The sequence below is a fragment of the Excalfactoria chinensis genome, chromosome Z, assembly GCF_039878825.1.
Source record: "Excalfactoria chinensis isolate bCotChi1 chromosome Z, bCotChi1.hap2, whole genome shotgun sequence".
Classification (NCBI taxonomy): domain Eukaryota; kingdom Metazoa; phylum Chordata; class Aves; order Galliformes; family Phasianidae; genus Excalfactoria; species Excalfactoria chinensis.
Window position 1 is genome coordinate 29,795,333 of NC_092857.1, and position 15,597 is coordinate 29,810,929.

Sequence of the window (15,597 nt, forward strand, 5' to 3'; positions counted from 1 at the left end):
AGAGGAATGGTAACAAACTGAAGTCTCAGGCTTTGAGGTTCCCCTGGCCAGTGCTTCTGTGCAGAAGAACAGAAAGCAGATTTTTTCTAATTGCTTCAGAATCATAATGACAAAAAGATTTTGTCCTACTGTAAAGAAAAAGAAAGAGAGAGAGAGAGAGAGAGAGAGAGAGAGAGAAATGTTATTAACCTGAACTCTCATAAAAAGAGAAAATAATTTATATTTCTAGCTTTCCAGTATTTCCTGGTGGAGATGCTGATAATTACACATTGTCTGAAAGAGTCTTGTCTCTTTACCATGAAAATCCTGCCCAGAATCCTGCCAGACTGCCTATTTGATATGCTGTTTATGCATTTTGAAGCAATAAAGTCAATAATGCAGCTATCTGAACTGTTCTGGTTGATGCTGAGGAACAGAAACGGCCCAGTAAGGTTCTGTTCTTCCAAACCGTGGTTCCATGAACCTGGTTTGTCTAGATTCTATCAACATCCAATGTGAAGAAAAAGGTAAAAATTCAAGAAATTGAAAAGGGATAATCTGTGCTTTGGGAGTAGACTTATTACTTCTCAATAGAATAGGGAGATGTCCGTGTACCAAAATTTAAAAAGCCACATGTATTTTACTTTAGACACCATAATTTATTCAAATTGAGGATGAAGAAATACGTGATTTTCAAGAATAATTCTTCTTAGCCATCTGAGGTATCTCCAGTCAAATTGGATTTTGCAGATACCTCAGAATTAACTTCTGAGATAAACCAGGTTATGTCAGATAGCTTGAAAGAGAACAGAAGTAAGCCTTTGAAGACAATACTGTCTGGGTGCAACTTTTAAAGTGTATTTTATTCCTTCCCCAGATTATGACATCTGGATGTGATTTGGGGAAAAAAATCTGAAGAAAAATCTTGGAAAATGGATTTTTCAGTATATTACAAAACAGCATCGTCTGTGAATGCAAAAAAAAAAAAAAAAAAAAAAAAAAAAAAAAGGTTTTTAAGTTATATGAATCTTGGGAACAGAACTAACACCATAGTTTAAAGCTGTGAGTCGTTTGGATGAGTATTTCTACTTTTTGTTTGGAATGGAAACTAAATGTCAGGATGCATACTACGTCTGAAGGTAATGAATGTGCAATATATGTAGTCTTTTCTTCTCCAACTGAGATATTGGGCAGTAGGCCAAGGTGCACATAAAATCTTTCTGCTCTGAAGGAAAGTAAAAAATATTATTAACATACCTTCTCAAATTTCCCCTACAGTTATGCTGAAGTATCTTCAAAGAAAACACAGGCTGTTGCTGTCACCCACCCACTTGCAGCTGTAATAATGGATAAAGAGTAATTACATCAGTGATAGATTTATCATATCATAATTGAAAAGTTCATTTACATGGGAATTAAAGCTGGTAGGAAAAAGAAAAGAAAAGAAAAGAAAAGAAAAGAAAAGAAAAGAAAAGAAAAGAAAAGAAAAGAAAAGAAAAGAAAAGAAAAGAAAAGAAAAGAAAAGAAAAGAAAAGAAAAGAAAAGAAAAGAAAAGAAAAGAAAAGAGAAATTGAAAAAAAAAAAAAAAGCCTACTAGTAGAAACAGTGAAACAAAACTCTTCCTGTATCTTTTCCATGTATTTTATTTCTGCATGTATCTTGATTGGAAGTGGAGAAAGAGTACAAATGACAAAACAGAGATTCCAGGAAAGACACAGAAAGAAATATGTTTCTTGAATCCAAGAACAAGAGCACCTTGACTTTTTTACTTATTTAAGCATAAAACCCTCAAAGATCTATGTTTGACTTAGGTTTCTTAACTGCATTTAATTAGAGTTCATAGCTAGAAGATAATAATTTACTCTGGCTTCCAGATTAAGACAAAGTAAAATCTGATTATCTCCTACCGAGTCCAATAATTTGCAGTTCAACTAAAATCTCCCTATACAGATAATTGAAAAAGTACAATGATACATAACAAAATATACCACTGGAAAATTAGTTTTGCTTTTAAGCAGTTTACGTAGCTTTTCCAGATTCTTTTGGCTTGATCAACCCAGGTTCATAAAGTCTTCCTCTATTGGAAAGTGGTCTGGATGCCTAACTCATGCAGAGTTGGGTGCTTTTTTGATTTAACTATCCATGTAAATTAAACATTTACATAAATGTAATAATTATAATAATAAAACAGCATAGGGCACAATATCTGAAAGCACTTTACAATCCTATGTGTGTTTCAAATGTAGAAAGGCAAATTATTTTCTTTTTAAAAGGCATGTGGAAAAGTGGCTAAAAGAGTTTTATTTTTTGTTATTGCTTACTTCTTTGTAGCTTAAGTTCTTCTGTCATTTAGATTGTATCTAGTCAGGACAGACAATTTTGAGACAATTGTGAAATCACAGGCAATGAGCAATACCTGTTCCATGTTGCTGTAGCTTTTTTGTCTTTGATAGACATTCTGCTATGTAAGCTTTGTAATTCAGACACAATCAGGGACAATACAAAAGATGAATTCAGCACACTGTTTTAGAACAATTGTTTCCAGCTAATAAGAGGAACCAGGTAGTAAGTGCATGTGCTGTGTTTTACAAACAACTTGAGAAGAGAAATAAAAGCTCAGACTTTCACATCTTTAAAACTGGTGCTTCAAAGATTCTGGCAAGGTGGTGTAGATGTGAAGTTTTGTTGAGTTCCAAAAGAGCAATTAAAATTCTTTGAAAACTCTCAGCCAGCTGTCAGGTTTAGCACTGATCTCAAGTTTGCATGACTGTGTCTTCACAAATGCTGTGAAAGTATGCAGAATTGATCAGAAGCTCTTGGATTCATCAGTAGGCCACAAATGATGTACCAGGCAACTGAATATAAAGCAGCATCTCTGCCTTCGGAAGGGGCACTATCATTACCATGCAAATTGGAATAGGATGATAAAAAAGGCTGAAGTCTGGTGTATCTTGTTAAAATGAGCTGTGAGTTTTACAGGGAGTCATAAAATGCATCCGTTCAAGGGCTCAAAGTGCTGGTGAAATGTTTGAAAGTTTGAAGTTTCAAAATCTTTCTCTGCTTTTCCCTTTGAAGAAGAGGACTAGTTAGTGAGGGCAGCTGAAGTGCAGTCTGAAATAATGTCTGGTTACAACATGTAGCAGCATCTCAGATAAGCCTGTACAATCTACTGTGAGTATTTTGTTTATTAATCTTAAGCAGACACTAAGCTGTCTAGAAATTCTATGCTAGTATTTTCCGCATTGCCAGTGTTTCTAAACCAAGCCTAAGGGATGTGTCTTTGATATAAAGATTTAAAGTGCACCCAGTAAACTTGGGATCAATAGAAAACATCCATCACCTTGCAGTAAAGGAGGCTTTGTTTTATTTTAACCGTGCTCGGTTACAGAAAGTTTGTCTTTCCCAGAATAGCTGACGATTTTCTATAGAAACAGTGTAAGAATATTCTGCCCTGAAACAGATAGATGTTTTTTCCCACATATTAATTAAAAAGTGATTAATGCTGTCTGCATTTGAGCTTTCTATCAGACAGAGAACATATATATACAGTAAAAATTTCCCCCATGGAATTTTGTATGCTGTTGCATGCTAATAATAACAAAATTGCTGGGAAGTCTTTTTAAAAATGTGCTTTTCCAACAGGCGTACCTAGTCTTCAGGACTGACATTACCACCCTGTTTAGCTTTGTTGATTCAGTCGTGACAGAAAAATTCAAAAAAAGTAGTCTCTTAGTTACTACTAGAGGACTTGATGATAAAAATGTCTGAGAATAAATAGCACAATTTAGCTTCCCTCTTCCTCACTAGTTGGCTGCAGAAACTGTGTTGATATCCCTGCGCTTTTTTGTTGCTATTGTTTGTTTGTTTATTTGTAATTGCATTTCTTTGAGACATCTATGTGGATAGAAGGCAGCAGGCTGAGCCCAGAACACATATCACAGATGCAAATTAGTTGCCATTGCCGGATCCAAAGTTTTATAACTACCAGTCATAACACTATGGTGCATTAAGACTCTTTCATGTGAACATCGTATTTATCATTCTGAAAACTTTTTAAATGTACAAAGGATATTGGTGTGATTTTATTAAGAAAAATGTATTGATAGAGCAGACAGAATTTTGCCTGTGAATTACAACTTCAAAAGACAAAGTACACAATAAAATTTCAAGTCTTTTGCATTAGATTATTAACTGTTGGACAATGTCACTGTCACTACAAACTTCATTAAATAATAATAATAATAATAATAATAATAAATCTGACCCTTGCATTCAAAAGAAAATTCCAAGAACCAACATTATAGAAAAAGACTAATGAATACTGAGTGGCAGAGTATCTGTAGACAACTTGTTCAAGTTTTACTGACAGAAATGTTCCTTTGGTTTTACTGAATATGTATCTAAACAATATGTAGACTTACCAAGCAAAACAGAATTAAGCTATACAGTGTGAAGTGCTGGTTGCAGTAATGCAGTTGCACAGCCTACTGGGGGTAGGTGAGAGGGAAGAGGTCAAGAAAATAAAAACAAATAAAAAATCTAGGAGAGAGAGAGTGGAGAACAGTAGCCAAGTCCTCTGTACACCTGGTGATATGCATCTCATAGGTAAAGACGTATCTGACCAGATCATCTGTTTCATGATGGCATCATACTTGCAGGGGTAGCCTAAAGAAATCTGAATGTCTCTTGTGCATTTAACATTGCAAACCATTTTCTGTACTCTACTTTTCACTTTTAGTTAAACCAATGAAATGCAATTGCTGAGACTCTCAGCTGACAGTCTGACTCCATAAGTATCTCTTAAGTCACACTGATTTCCAGGGGACCATTCGGATGTTTGAAGATTAAGTGCTACAGTTTTCTTAAAGTATTAAAATTACGTATATTTACTAAAAGGATATTTAATTTGTTATTAGTATACTTGTTATCAACTTATTTGTTGTTTATCCCTAATTCGTTATATAAAAGTAAAATCTTATTTTTTATAAAAGACAGACTTTCTTGTTAACCTTGGAGCATTCTCCCAGTATTTATATATTTTGCAATCAAGTTATTAACTTGATCAATAGCAAAGTTATTAACTTCCTGCTGATGTAACAGATGATTAAATTTGGGAGTACCTATTCACCTTCTGTGCATCTTTGCTCTGAAGAGCAAAGGAATACAGTGTCTTTTGTTTCCTAACAACTAGCTATCAAACAATTTGCACAGCCAAGTAATCCTAAAAATATTTTGATGATGGGGGAGGAGAAGGGCAATTAAAATGTTCCTTGTTTTTTACACAGAGAGGCTGTGTTTGGAACAGTGACATAATCTTCAGGACAAATATGGCTTTCATTGTGCTACTCCACCTCCCCATTGCCTAAAGTAATGTAAATATTTGCTTCAGTCTATGAAGCTACCCAAAGTCAGTGCTCCGTCACTTTCTTTCTGGCATGTGACATGCTGATATCAGCACGCGTTTCCAAAATGAGTCAGAGTGCTGTATGGGAAGTTACCAACTAATTTTCAACTGCACATGGAACAGATTGCTTCTTAAGGAAGCATTATCACCAGTAGAAGCAGATTTCAGAATGGCTTTTTGATTGTTATTATATTTATATGTGTGTATACTTTAAGATGAACATACAGATTTCTGTCTTCTCATTCCACTGGTCTGTGGATAAAATTACTGTGGCAACTATGGAAACCAGAAGGGCATTATAATAGCTATGACAATATTATCACTGCACTTTTTCCTCTGGAATGAATTCAAATTCAGAATATACTTTTCAATTTGCTAAAGGGAACATACTTTTCAGTATTTTCTTTGAGATGATATAGCCTTTCCAGTTCTTTACTTAATCAGTGAACTGGGACACATGCACAAGGTAGTCAATGTAGAGTGAATAATTTGGCTGATGAGAAGACCAGTGGCCTGGTGCAGATGAACTACAAACAAGTAAAGGTCCTGGAAGCTACATAGAGCCCTGATCAGGGGATCCCTACACAGGGTAGGGAATTTTATGTGTTACTGGTAGAAACTGGTGGTGTTTGTTTGTTTGTTTGTTTGTTTTGATTCAGTTTGGCTGGTGTGAGCTTCTTTCTGAACGGTTTAATGGTTTCTACCAACACATGGCTCACGAAACAAAATCTCTTTTTCTGTCTGTATTTTCAATTGCTTGGCTATCAGGGCCAGCACAAAGGCAGCTCCTCAGAAAGTTTCAGATTAGAAGGACTTTCACTGAATAATGCTGATCCACAGCAGTATGTCTGGAGTTGGGCTGCCTGTTGAAAGGCTGATGTCTCTATGCCTTTAAATAAGCATGCATATATATATATATTATTTTTCCCAATAGGAAATCAGTCGTCAAGTAGATTTGCCAGGAAAGTCACTCTCATACCAAGGTTTCCTCACAGTTCTACATAATTCATTTAGTTTTGTTGCTCTCTTTTTCTCTTCATATACAAGAAACAGCACAGCTTTGCTCCTTTTCCCCTTATACTATTTGGCCTGCAAAATTCTAGCAAGACTGTTAAGCTCTTGTTAATTCATAAAGATGCAATATTATTTTAGGAAGACAGAAACATTCAAAAATAGTCATATCAGTTCTTTTAGAAAACAAGTTACATGGTATGAGGGCCTTAAAAAGTCTATGTTTAGTTTTCTCCACGTTTATAAATGTATGTTAATCTTGATATTGTGACAGGAATATTTAAAGCATTGCTTGCCAGTTTTACCATGTCATGATGAACCACTCACAATATAAAAATGATATATTGCTATGTTTTTACACAGGCATGTATATGATCTAGCCTGGGAAATACATTCTGTGAGGCATCCTAGGAATGACTGATTTGTGCTACCAATTCAAAGTTGATGCTTATTCTTTTATGCACATGAATATTAATTAGATAGGGCCTAGGGTGGTTACTGAAATGTACAATACACAGAAGACTGTACCATTACAGTCTTGCATGAACAATGTGCAATTCATTCATTTTATTAATGCTCTGTTTCCCCTTCAGGCAAATCATTTCACCAGCATGTGATAATAAAGGGCTTCAGTCAGACACTTTTGATAAATTTGACATGTTTTTGGATAGAAGCCACGTTCTAAGATAAAACTCATGGCTTGCTTTGCTGAGTTTTCTTACTAGGCCTCAAAAAGGAACACACATTTCTGTCAGAGCCAGATTATTTGATACAAAACTTCAGAAGCTGTTGGCATGTGTGCAGTATTGAAGACAACTGTAGCGAGAAAGATTGGGAGCTTGAGGAAGTGGGAAAAGGATTATAACAAAGTCAGTGACAATAGATACTTGTTCAATGTAGGTTCCAGACAGTGGTTGAGAACCACAAGCAGAAAGCAGAATCAGTCACGAATGACAGGAAATAGCAGAAGAATTGTATCTCATTTATTTTGTAAATCTCATTTCCATCACTTCAGTGCTATGGCTACGCACAGCGTGGGGTATCAAGGCATAAAATTGGACGACACCATTCCCTTTCATTGGTTATTTCTACACATACAGGGAATAACTCCTTGAATCACAGAAAATGCGACAACTTGCTTGCCTTTTCCATCCATTACTGCAATATTCTTTCCTTTTCTACCTTGGGAAGAGCCAAAAAGAAACCCTATCTCACCACCTTTAACACTTGGTGAAGAAATCCTGATGGGAACAGAACTGACCACAACTGAATCCACCTTCCTTTTTTCTGTTTACTGTATGTTTTGGAAAATGCTGGCGTATGTTAAACAGAATAGTAAACACAGCCTTAGTGTTAATCCAAAACTAGTGGTGTGGGGTCAAATTTTGTAGGTTCTGTAATTCCTTTATTCAGCAAGAGTTTGTATTCCATTTAAGATTCAGCAGCTTGTAGGCTCCCAACGTACACACACACACACAAAAATAAATAAATAAAATAAATAAATAAAAAAGTCTAGGCTTCTAGGCTTTACTATGAATAAATAAATAAATAAAAATAGTAAATTAAATAAATATTTACCTATATTTTTATATGGAACAATAAAATACAAACATCCCTTTTCCATGGCATTGAGGGAAGTTCAAAGTACAGCTTGAAATAAAACCCAGGGTGTCTGGAGTTGCATATCTTTATCAAGAACCAGTTTATTTTCTAAAGACATGGTGCTGTTCTCTGCTCTCAGCACCTCAGTCTCCATTACAACTTACAATTTTCATCTTCTATGGAAAACAGAATTGTGTACTGTGTAAAACTTTATGTGTTCCAAGTATCTTGTCTAATATATATGATACAATACAATATGATATAATGACATAGCAAGACAATACATAATGTAATATAGCACAATACAAAATCATATATTTTCTAGTTGAATAAGTTAGTCATTAATTGAGTAGGTAGCCTCATTTTGAAAATTTGTCTTTGATGTTTTTAAAATAATAACTCTTTAGTTTTGTGGCTCAAATTTAAGTTAATTGAGAAAGAATATACCATTGTCCCTTTCAAATTCAGCTTTTTCACCTGAGAATTCTAATCGCTGGCTGTGGCAGGAGGACTTCTTTTCAAGCTTTTTATAATAATACTGCTGGGATATTCAGGGCATATTTAAGCAACAGCATTAGCAAATCTTGCAATCTGATGGCCACTTGTTCTTTAATTCCATTTTAGAGGTGCTTCCCAGGAGGAGGATTTCCTACATTAATAAGATCACTTGTTATGATTCAGATATGATAAAATCAAGTATAGTGAAAAAAAAACCAATGTCTCTCTTGACAGGTGGAAAAGGGGTTATTCTGTGCCCCAGCATAATGTTCTTAAAGAACAAGTCAAAGGACTATTTTATCTGTTTTACCTATTTACCCCTAGCTATCCTGGCAGTCAGTGAGGTGGAGAGACCTAACTTTCATGGGAAAGCACGGAGAAACTTTACAAACATTACAAAGTTGATCTGTAGACACTCTGGCAAACATGTTTCCTACTACTGTTATGCAAGCGTAGGCGTCCATTTCAGAAAGATACTTAAGTATGTGGTTAACTTCAAGTAGGTGAGTAATCTTGTTGACTTCTATAGGACTATTCATGTCCTTAAATGCCTGGCTGAATCAGGAGCCAGATCTTGGTGGTGATACTTCCAGTTTGCACAGAGTAGACTCTTCCCAAATGAAGCTTTATTTATTTTTCAGTCTCCTGAAGGCCCCAGTTTGTGATTTTATTTGGTGAAATGTCTCTATAATTATCACATTGCTGGAACACAGTTCAATTTTCAGGTTTTTTTCTTAATCTTTACATAGAAAAAAGGTAATGAAATGGGTATGAAGGGTATGAGTTATTTTAATTCTTTTAATCTAGGGCAACCTTTCAGCCAGTCTTCCTAAAAAGTGGAAAACGTGCTTCAGTCCACGAGCAAAGAAAATACCAATCATTCAGTCATAGCTAAATCAGTACTGCCTTATCTGAGGGCATCTGTTTAAGATACTAAGAATATTCTAGTTTCTTTGCAAACTTGTAAAATGTCTGAATAATAAACATGAAAAGAAATTTAAAAAAAAAAAAAAAAGAAAAGAAAAGAAAAGAAAAGAAAAGAAAAGAAAAGAAAAGAAAAGAAAAGAAAAGAAAAGAAAAGAAAAGAAAAGAAAAGAAAAGAAAAGAAAAGAAAAGAAAAGAAAAGAAAAGAAAAGAAAAGAAAAGATTTTGTTTAAAATGAACTGGGTTCTTTTTGTTTTTGTTTTTGTTTTTTTTTTCCTGTTGTTATTGGTATTTTTTAAGAATAAGGGAAGCTACTACACTGTAGTAAGCAAAGACTACCTTGTCTTTGCTTGATAGTTCCCTATCTAAAGAGCAGCTCTACAAATTGAATTTTCTAACTCTAATTTCATGCCTGAAAATATTTTGTGCATTATTTATTAAACTCCAGTAAAGTGTAAACATGTCAAGGAAGAACAAATCTATGTGGATTTCTCTAAATGCTCAGAATGAATACTGCTAGTATGCCCCTATTATATTATTTTTAACATTATCATTCTATTTATTGTTGACTAGTAGTGATGTAGGTTAAATTATTTTTCTACTGGAGTTTTGCTGTTGTCAGTCTACACAGAATACGTTAATAAATAAGCCTCTTCCATTTTCTAGTTTCCGATGAACAAAAGAAGTTGTAATCACCATGGAGCACTCCATATGTCTTGTGATCAAGAAGTTCAGACATTATCAGACACAACAAAGTGCTTCTGGGTCTGGCTATGGATTAACCAAAGGACATTACTTTTTCCTCTTCAAATTAGAAGAATATTTTAAATGTGTCCTAACTATCTTCATCCTTTCTTAGAGACCCATAAGCAGAAAATACATGGAGTTAGTTATTCTAGGGCTGAGGAAGCAGAAATGTATAGACAGAGTCGGGATTTAAAAAGAAAATATAGGAATAAAATCTTAGTATGAACTATGTGCTTTGAAAATACTTAAGACCTACCTCTCTTTCTGTCAACAGAGATACACTACACATGTTTGGATTTATTTGTCCATTTATTTCCCACAGAATTTGATAGAATGAACAGAGCGTGACAATAAACAGCATACAATGCACCAAAGTTTAATCCTATACAGCATGACCAGTATGAAGTTATGCTGTCTTCAGCTCCCACATGGATATCATAACCTCTGAACATCATAGATGGGGTAAGGAAGATAAAACTTTAAACAGAGAGCAAAGCCAGTGGACTTGAAGTTGCCAGTCTTCTACTGAAAAGAGACACAAACTTTTACTGTGCAGACCAAATCCATTTTGACTGTATACTAGCTGTTTAAGTTCACATGAGAAATTGTCTTTCAAGGAAAGCTCCAACTATTTTATCCTCACTGTTATATAATTCTATAATTCAGACAGGTGACTCAGGCTTCTGTAAACTGAATCTATTCTCTTTTTGGTTGAAGGTGCCAGACTGGAAAGGGAATCCTCACTGGATCAATGTGAAGCTAAAAGACATTCAGATGAATAGTTAGCTTGATGACATTTAATGGATTCTACCAAATACAATGTGAGAATTAAAATAAAGTAAAATAAAATAAGATAAAATAAAATAAATAATTTAGAAATGACATGTGGCTGCAGAATTAAGTAAGTATTAAACACTGCAGAAGGAATCAATGACTCTAGGAAAAAACAATTAAAAATAAAATAAAATAAAATAAAACAAAATAAAATAAAATAAAATAAAATAAAATAAAATAAAATAAAATAAAATAAAATAAAATAAAATAAAATAAAATAAAATAAAATAAAATAAAATAAAAGATTACAGTAGATTGCATCCAAAGGATATAAGCATACAAGCATTTGAAATTTTAAGCTTTATCCTATTCAGGCTCCGGAGCCCAGCAGTATGAAAAACACTTGGAATGGTTATCTGATCTGATCGTTTTCACTGAGAAGGAAAGGAGCATAAGAACAGTTGTTCTTGACAAAATATGATCATATCTTCATGACAAAATAATATGGATGGCACAAATTCTTTCAGAATTGTCTAAATATTTACAGGGGCTGATCTAGTCTGTCAAGAGCTAGAATATCTATAATCACACTGGGACAAAAGCATCAATTTATAGTCACTTCATTTTGAAAAGATTTGTAATAAAAAGGCTCCAGGACATTCCATACTGATTATACAGGAAAGGCTTTGTGGATTAGCACAAAAGTATTTGAGCTGGCATTTCAGAGAAGTATAGGACTAAATCATAAAGTTCATCAGTGGAGACAGCCAAAAACACTATTTGCTTGGCTAAAAAGAAGTGAAAACTATCACACTCTCCTCTCAAAAAATCTGGCACAGCAGCGTCTTTGAAATTTTTGTACTGTTTTTTCAAGATATTTCTATGTGTGAAGTTCAAATTTATGGTTTCCCTATGGAATGTAGCCTGGTGGTTTTACAAGAGTATGAAGTTAATTATTTTTCAATGTAAATCTCTTATGCAGTTGTTTGAGTTCCTCTGTCAATAGAAATAGCTGAATATTTATGTTCTTTCTAATAATATGAGAGACAGATTAACTACTGACTTCACATCAGTGAGAGTTTGCCTTCAACTTGAATAACTTCTCCTAAAGGTCAACAGCCTAATATTGTATCTAAAAATTAGTAATTAAATCCATGTCTACAAACTTGAGTATATTGTCCAGCTTTCCAAAGGACTGAACAACAATTGGAAATGGCATGCTCAATGCAGTTACACTTTCTTAATAGTGGAAAGTATTACCAAAAGGCAGAAAGGTAGAAACATCTTAAATTCTTTCTGTCTGGAAATATGTAGCAATTGCTTACATGAGGTAAAGACGGTGAGGTCATTAGATATAATAAAGACCAAAATACTTGTTCTTTCTAATTGGTTTAAAAATGTGGGGTCAGCAGTGTTCATTAAGATTCCTACTCCTAGAACTCCACCGGATGATCATTTTACTCTGGCTAGTTGTATGACTCACATTCAAATCAAAGATCTTTCCACTAGGAAAGAATGGTTTTACCAACCTTAAGTCCACAGTGACGATGTTCAGAATGACAATAAGCTTTATATTAACCAATTGATGAAGAACATGACTGAAGAGATTCATTAGTCATAAAACTCCATCACATTCAGAATTAATTTAGATGTCATTTAGATAAATGAATATGAACAGGAAGCATTTACAGTACAAATGAAAGGTATGGTAAAGATCTGTTTTTATTTCTTGGCTTGTTTCATATTTGCTGAGAAATGTCAACTTTGCCACGTTAAAGTTGTTTGTAAATCCATGCCTAATTCAGTTAATGGTTTACATTGAACTAAAATAATTGTTTTGGAGACACCAAAAGAGTTTATTTTGACTTTTTGTGGACATACATACACTTTTGTCCATTTCTGTGTGAGACTGCAGCACAAACACTGTGCTCACTTTTGAGCCCCTTATTGCAAGAAAGATATTGAGTTACTCAAGCATGTGCAGAGAAGAAAAGGCAGTGGGGGAAACTGGATGCAAAACTTATGAGGAGCTGAGGGAACTGGAGTTGTTTAGTCCGGACAAGAGGAGGCTAAGGAGAAAATTCATTGCTCTCTAGAACTACCTGAAAGATGGTCACAGCAAGGAAGATTTTTATCTCTTTTCCTTGGAGACAAATGATGGGATGCTCAGAAACAGTCTCAAGATAGGAGGTTTATACTGACCTAGGGAAATATTTCTTCAGAAAGAAGGTGGTTGGACATTGCAACAGGCTGCCCAGGGAAGCAGTGGATTCCCCATCAGTGGAGTCATTTAAGAGATGTGTGGATGTGGCATTAAGGGACATGATTTAGTGCCAGTTTATGATTCTAAGTTTTCTAGCCAGTCTTAAAATGGGCAGCTATACCTCATCTTCATAATGAATGAGACAGATTTTCCTCCAGCAATCATTGCTCATACAATTGGATGTGAATATCCTGATTCATATCTGCTCCAACCCTAATTTCTTTCTCTTGAGATATTTCAGTTTGAAGTGATATTGTCCATAGATTAAGCCAGTCCTCCAGGATCTGACACACCTGAGGTTTAATTCTACTATTGATAGGCATATGTATGCAATCTGTGCAAAATTGAACCAGTCAGGAGAAACTGAAGGATTTATAAAAAATATCTTCATACTTGCTATTAAAAGCATTCTTCTGATAAACAATTAGCCTTTGTCCAAATGTTTGGTTTTTTGTTTTTTTTTTTTTTTTTTTTTTTTTTTTTTTTTTTTTTTCTAGAGTTTTTAGAGCAGTATCTGTGGTATGCTACCATCTCTCTAGTCCATTGTACTGTGCCTCTACATGTACAGTCTAAATATACACTGGCTTTTCTTGTTGCTGTGTTCCTTTGCAAACTTACTTATAATTTATGATCTGGTGTCACCCTGAGGGATTTTGTCTGAACATTCCAATGTTAAATAACAGTGTTTCAAGGTTGCTTTGCTGTTGCTTTTTACTTGTTTGTTTTGTTTTGTTTTCCCAACATATGCAACTGTCTCCATATTTTCCAGACAGGACTTCATTTTCTTATTTCCTGACCATGTTTCTAACCTTTCTCATTTCTCAGCAAGCTTCAGTATTCTTCTTTAACCTTAAAACACCAAACTTTATAATCTATAAATCCATTTATATTCCATTTATCTTTCTTTTTATTTCATTAATGAACAAGTTAAATGAGATGGTGTTTGAGGTCAATCTTTTCAACCATCACTCTCTTTCTGTTACTGACTGTCCTGCCACTTAAAGCATTACATTTTAATAGATATTTTTATTATAACCTTAGGAAATTCTGAACCTGGGCTAGCATATATTTCGATTTCTTGCCCGATTTATTTTCTGTTGCGGCTGATAACATGAGAATTCACATTAATAACATGATTTTGGAATGGAGAGGCACGACAGCATAAAGGTGCTGCTCTCTGGGAATTTATGTATAGCTATTAATTCTGCATAAAAGAGTCTCAGAATTTCAAATGTAATTAACTTTCCATTATTACTGTCCTAATGCAAATGCAAGACTGAGGTACAAAAAGACTGAATCTATGACTAACAGGAAATCGAAGTTTCTCATGTTTGTGTCTTAACCACTACATCATACTAATAAACACAAAGTCCTTGTCCTTCATATTTCTCAAGCAAAACTAAGTCATTGGAGAGAACAGATGATTTAATTATGTTAAAAAACAAACAAACAAACAACAAAACAACAACAAAAATAAACTAGCTGAACAGAAATTCTAGAAAATATAAGGATGAAAACTTCCTACTATAAATACAGAACTATACCCAATGCGTTAGAAGCTATGTATTCATAAACAGTGAGAACAGTAATATTACAGAGGTAACATGGCCATAGGAACACTAATTCCAAGTCTTGCTTCAAAGTACTAACTTTGTAATAACTGTGTTGTTGAAAAAGAAGGATGGGGCTATGCAACATCACCACTCCCTGACCTATTCTCAGCAAGCATCAAAAGAAGTTTAATAATAGTACTTGTAAAGACTTTGCAGATGCATATTAACAGTGGAAAGACTTGTTATTTCTTAAGGAATGAGAGTTGGTTGATATGGATTTACTTGGAATGTGGGAAGGCGTCAGTTTTATTAAGTACGGGTCTAGGTTTCACTTTTTTGTTAGAGAAGGAACACTGCTCAGATGAGAGTCTATGATCTGAATTATTATTATTATTATTTGAGATTCTATTATAAATAGTATGGAGGAATATTCCTCCAAATATTTGAAAGGCCTACTTAACCATAGAAGAACATACAAAGCAGCTTTCATAAGATAAACAGAAATGGCAGTGCTTTGAGATTAACTTACTGAAGGTGTAGATTTATTGAATAAGTTTAAGAGAATACAAACAAGAAACAACAAAACCTTGCAACGATAATTTGATTAGCTGCTACCACTGATACAGATTGGAAGTACTGAAGAAAAGACAAAATGATTGCCAAAGACCTCTAAAAGGCCACTGTCCTGCATGACATTCTTATCTCTAAATTGGAAAGAGATGCCATCCGGATAGATCTTGGCAGGCCTGGGAGGTGGGCCAATGAAACCTCGTGAAGTTCAAGGAGACCAAGTACAAAGCCCTGTACCTGGGTTGGAGTAATTTCAAAAACAAATAGGGTGA